This window comes from Nyctereutes procyonoides, unplaced genomic scaffold (genome assembly GCF_905146905.1).
Source record: "Nyctereutes procyonoides isolate TBG_1078 unplaced genomic scaffold, NYPRO_anot_genome, whole genome shotgun sequence".
Lineage (NCBI taxonomy): Eukaryota > Metazoa > Chordata > Mammalia > Carnivora > Canidae > Nyctereutes > Nyctereutes procyonoides.
The window spans coordinates 23,498,712-23,504,881 of NW_026575044.1; the positions used below are offsets into that span (position 1 = coordinate 23,498,712).

The 6,170-nt window shown below is 39.8% G+C and overlaps 1 non-coding gene across 1 annotated transcript; it reads right to left on the minus strand.

The window, feature by feature from the left end:
* Positions 1-4,947: 4,947 nt before the first annotated feature.
* Positions 4,948-5,072, minus strand: LOC129509196 (small nucleolar RNA SNORD22). The gene has a single exon (XR_008664305.1). It is a non-coding gene; the product is annotated as a small nucleolar RNA SNORD22 (small nucleolar RNA).
* Positions 5,073-6,170: the final 1,098 nt, after the last annotated feature.

The following is a 6,170-nucleotide window of genomic DNA, read 5'->3' on the forward strand; positions in this document are numbered from 1 at the left end:
GAAAAATCCATCATCTTTGTCAGAGCCAATCCCTTCTGTCAGCTATATTTCTCTTGCTCTTTCCAGCCTTGCCCTCCTCACCTCAGATCCTCCACTTTCACAATGGCTTATCCCAGAGCATCCTTCTATTAATTCACCTCCATGCAGCCACATTCATGGCCCTGCTTTGAGGGCTAAACAGGCTCTGAATGTCTGTCTGCCATCACTGATGGTATTGTGTGCTCTGTGAATCACATTTGTCATAAATGAATAGAGAACATTTGTTGACATATCATCTTTGAATATTTGATCAAATGAGTTAACTCACTTACTAATTCACAGAATATCAAGTTCTTCTGAATGTCTCACAGTCCTTCAGGTGAATTAGTGACACAAATGGTAAAATTCCCCTCATTTGTGTTCTGTGGTTCTTTTGTGGTATAACATCTTGTCTGCATGATTATTTATTTCTACTTTGAATCTTACATGACATTTAATCAAAAACCACAATCAGAAAACTAATTTAACAAGGGTACATAACTCACGATGAACCTTTTTACCTTAGAATGGAAACTGCAAACACAAAATAATAAAAAGAAGTATGATATGTCATGAAAATAAAAACTGCTTTCATTAAATGCTTATTATGAGTCAAGCACTTTACCTGAATTACATTACTTCTTCCTCATGACAGTCTTATGAGGTAGGTTCAATTATTTTTATCCCCATTTCAGAGGAGAAAACTGAGGTTTAGGAAGGTTAAATAACTTTCCTTATATTATGCAGCCGAGACACAGAAGCACATTGCTCTAGACTTAGCCACCAGACTATAGGACTTGTAGGGCTTGCGCTTTATGGTATCCAGCCTGCCAGTTATAGGTTTAAACAGTTCCTGTTTCTCTTCCAACTCAAATATTGTAGAAAGAAGACCTCTTGCTTCTCTACTGTGCAAGTAGAAGAAAGAATAGAGCTATTGTGTCCTTCACAAAAGCTTTCCTCCTTCTCTCCCCAGCAAGTGCCAGATGCTGGGTCAAATGTTTTAAATGTTCCATGTTTACTGACTCATCAAAAATAAATATCTTGTCCTGCTAACAAGGTCTTCTATATTCTTAACTGCCCCCCCCCACCGTAGGCCATTTTCCCAGTTTTCCCAGTCTTTCCTATCTACCAACTATTTCTGACAGACAGGGGGTCTCTCTGTTACCATGCAGGTATCTCTGTCCTAGTGCTTGTCCTAAAATGGTTTCTCAGAATGGAATGCTTGCTGTGGCTTTCTCAAACCAACCTCAATCTTTGCTGCTTGTGATAGATCAGAGTTACCCTTCCCTCACAGAATTTTCTCTTTGCCTGTACCCAGTCCCACATTTATTCACTTAACTGTTAATTATTGGCCATTTACTTACTGCCAGGGACTGATCTAGCCTCAGCCGGCAAGATAATGAGTAAATCAAACTGAGTCCTACTCTTCTTGAAGTGCACACATGAGGATCAAGAGCTGAATACACAATCACATCAAACTGATGATTGTTACTGCAGAACACCACTGAAGTACAGGTAATGGTGCCAGGCTTTTCAAAGATGGCAGCCCGGGGAGGGGCAGAAAGGGAGTCAGTGGGCCCAGATTGCTCATCCTATTCAGTGGTCGGAGAAAAGTCTGGTGAGTCAAGCTGAAGTCAGAGTAGCAAGTTCCTTAGAGCCACGATGAGGAGATCAGGGTGTTTTAAGAGCCAGGACAAATGATTGGATGATTTTAAACATGAAAAGAGGTGTGAAAATTGAGGCTGTGTGTGAACTTGAGAACATTGTTACATTTGCCACTTAGAAAGATCACTCTGCTTCATTGTGTAGGATGGATTGGCCAAGGGCATGGCTAGAAGTATAGGGACCACTTATCAAACTAGATATATTCCAGGTGAGTATAGATAGATGGTGGCCTCAACAGAGTGATGGCAGCAGGGACCAGAAATAAGTAGACACGTTCAGAGATATTTAGGGGTAGAAACCACAGGACTTGTCAATTGATCAAACATGGAAGATCAGAAAATTAGAGGAGTTGAGGGTTCTGCCCACGTCTCTGACTATGGAACCTGAGTACATGGAGGTGAGAGAAGGACAGGTAAGGAAGTTACAATAATTAGTACAGATTATACTTGAAATAGCTGTGATTATGTGTTACCCCTTATTATCAGGTGTTGACCCAAACTGTGTCTTTTCCATCCAAGTAGATCATACACTCATAAGTCTAGGGATTGCCTAGTTTTATTTCTTCTGCATCTCCCCAATAGCTCAGCATCAAGCCAAAAACTCAATAAGGGATCAATAAATATTTTTTCGATAGTTTGCTGGATTAGTGCTGAGAAGTAAGACATTAGGTTCTGGCTGAGGGCTATCATTATTGGATATATTTTCCCCAATTATAAAATAACAACTGAACTTTACATGTACAGACAGTGTTTACTTTGATATATCTGATCTCAGAATGGGATTTCTAAAATCTGCTTCACAGAAAACATGCAGTTATATAGTGAAGGTGGATGGGGGGGGGGAGAATTCGGTTTTCAGAACCTGAGAAGACGAAAGCATATTAAAAATATTCCTGTGAAATTGGGGGAGGTAAAAAAATAACAAGTCTGGCCAACCTTCTTTTTGTGTAGAAATTCAGTCAGGCATTGCTGTTCCTGTCCCCTGGGTTTGTACTTTTCCTCTCTCCATGACTATCTATCACTGCTTGTAAAACTCCTCCACTAAAAGATCTTAAAGTTCACAGTAAAGCAATGCAATTATTCTGAGTCATTCCTTCTTACCTTTTAACCTAATCTTCAGAGGTGCTGGGACTGAAGAAGCATGGCTCCTGCCCAAAATGAGCCTAATCTTGCCTCTGAAAATAGCACTTCCTTGCCAAGAAGAACTTTCTCCTTTTGAATGGCTGCAATGATGAGAGAAAGGAGCCAGGCTTCATTAATGGCCCTAGGCATGGTGGGCACGAAGTCAGAGCACCCTTCCTTTCTACAGAGAATATAGCTCTGGCTACTTTACTAAAGCTTTTTCTTTCCTTTTTATCCTTACAATGGCTGTTGGCAGAAAGCTTTCAAACAGGTCATTACTGATCTCTAATTCAATAACCTACAAGGGTGAGGGGGAGAGCAATGTAGATGCATATTTAACTATAATTTCTTGGAATGCCTACTACGTGGCAGTCCCTGGATTAGATGTCGCCATGACAACTCTCTAAGCTGAGAGATATGAACCTGGCTGGCAGCTAAAAGGCCAGTTCAGATGCTGGAGGAAAATCATCAAAGCTGGGAAATTTGAACCCAGATCTTCAGATTGTGAATGCATCGATCCTTTTTCTACCTTTAATAACTGACTGCCAGCAAATGAGCTCACCTTTACATTCACTTCAAAATGAAGCCATTAGAAAGAAATGGCATCTTTTGCTTATCTTTTTCTTTCTGTCAGCTTCCAAGCAGCCCATGCATTAACCAGCCTGGCTGAAAATGAAAGGTATTGTGGCCCTCCTGCTATTGGCATGTACTCATCCCTCCACTTGGGCTATTCATCCACTGTCTCCTACCTATCTTAGCTGAACTCCCTCTCTCTATCTTTTCCTCTGTTCCCTGCAAGTTCTGATTCTCTATAGGTCCTACCAATCAGTATTTAAATTTGTTCAAATCTCTCCTGATTTGCAGAAAACACACACACACACACACACACACACACACACACAGAAATATAGCCTCTTTTATTCTATGAACAAAAATCTACCTCACTGTTTAAGAAAATTTAAATAAGCTCATGAGTCAAGTATTTAGCATATAGTAAATGAACAATAAGTTTGACCTGTTCCTCTACACAGATGTTGTAACACATTGCATCTCAATCCTTATCTGCCTTGGCTATGCTTTCAGGATTCAGCACTGTAAATCTTGTTGCCTATCACTTTCTCCTCTTGTCTCTTATGATAACCCCACTAGCTTGTTTTTCCTCTCTTTCTCTGGCTGTTCTTTCTCAGATTCCATTTTTTAATGTTAGATATCTTTGGTGTTCTGACTTATACCCTTTGCTTCACTCACACTATATTCTTGTCCTTGTTCCTGTCATCATCTGTCCCTATAATTAGCAATTTGATGAATCCCACTTTATTTTTTAACCCTGAATGTACATATCCAAGTTCATACTCTAAATACCTATTTTGATAACTCAGAATCACTTCAAACTCAGCACTTTATTTTAGAAAATCACTTAGGACATGAAGAGGGTAAGTCTCTATTCAGGGAAAGAGTAAATATTGTTATATTTTAAATTAGGGGCAATAGGGACGGAGATAAATGGATAGTTTCTAAATATATTTAGCAGGTTGAGTTCAAGGATTTGATGGCTGATTATATGCAAGACTGAAGGCAGGAATATAAAATCCATAACGTAAATCTACTACCTTAAAGTTTGAAGGAGAGAAAACAATAAACATAGATGTAGATGAAGCTAGAGAGGTGGGCATGAGTCAGGTAGTGAAGGGCCTTACAAGCATTTGGGCTTTTTTTTTTTTTTTTTTTGAAGGTTAAACTTTTATTCAGCAAGGCTCAAACAATTACATGCTAATTTCCAGCTAGGTTGCACCAAAAATGACTTAAAAATTTCCTTTTGGGGGGATCCCTGGGTGGCTCAGCAGTTTAGTGCCTGCCTTCGGCCCACAGTGTGATCCTGGAGTTCTGGGACTGAGTCCCGCATCGGGCTTCCTACATGGAGCCTGCTTCTTCCTCTCTCTCTGCATGTCTCTGCACCCCGCCTCTGTGTCTCTCATGAATAAATAAATAAAAACCTTTAAAAAAATTTCCTTTTGGTATCCCTGAAGAACTGGATTCCTGTTATATAAAAGCTTTGTTCTTTCTTTAGACCTACAAAGAAGTATGTACAGTTGACTTCACCAAATGACTTATTCCCCTTTCTCATATTTAGAAATCCCTTATCATCCCTCAGACAGTTCCTTCTGGAGCAAGCTTCCTCCTTTCCCCCAGCCAGCCCCAGTGGGTTCACCTTTACAGGCTCTGGGACTAGGACAGGAGGTAAAACATGTGACTGTTTCTTCACTGGGAAGCATTTGGGCTTTATCCTCACTGCAAAGGGGGGCTACTGGAAAGTTTCAGATAAGGGAATAATATAATCAGATATGTCTTACAGGGAGCTTACTTTGATTGCTTTGTGGACTTACCCTACAGCTGGGTAAACAAAAGAGATGCATATGAAAAAATAACCAGAATCACTAATGATTAAGTTGTGCCAACATGATTAATGCAAGTAATAAATGTGGTTGAAGATAAGAGGAGGGAAATTCTTTCAGATTGCTAAGAAAGTCTTTATAAAGAAATAAAAACTGAAAATTTGAATTAAGACTTGGATAATGCATTAGATCTATGTAGTAAAAAGTGTAGAACTTTTCAGACAGATAGGACTGATATGAATATGGGTTACATACAAAGCCTGAGATCCACCAGGAATTCTGTGATGGGGCAGCAGACCCATAAACCTGCCTGGTACAGGTAATTCACATGGAAGGAGAACATGAGAAAAGACGGAGATGATAGCACTTGTGTGCCACTGACTCAAGACTACATAGGTCCTTTCCTGGGCAACTGAACTAGGAACTGAGCTGAAAAATCTGTGCTTTAGGATAGTAAACATGGTAGCAGGAAAACACATAGTTAAGCCTAGAGCATTTGGAGATAGAAAAACAAGTCTTGAGGGTGTTGATGAGGTCTGAAGTCATGAGGCAATAAACAAAGTTAGCTCCAAAGGAAATGGGATGAAATTGTTGGAAGTGGGAGTATTTAGGAAGAATGAATATCAGGACTGTCAGAACATGAGGCAAACATTATAGGCATTACTCCAGTTGTCTAATATCCCCTTAAGGTGTGAGTAGGAAATAAACTTGGCTCCAGTAGAAAATAGCTCAGTGTCTATGTTTATGACAGGGCTGGCATTCTGCAAAGGAAATTGGCATTGTTCCTATTTGCAATTTTTCTTCTACTCTTGCACCAGAGTCTTTATCTTGGTCCTATACTGCATGAAAATTTAGGAGGAACTGTTCAAAGATGACTGCAAAGTTGGAAATGAATCCATAATTCCTTCCCAATACCTATTAAGAGTCTCATACAGAAAATGCTATGTGGGACCACAACACTGGAGAGACATTG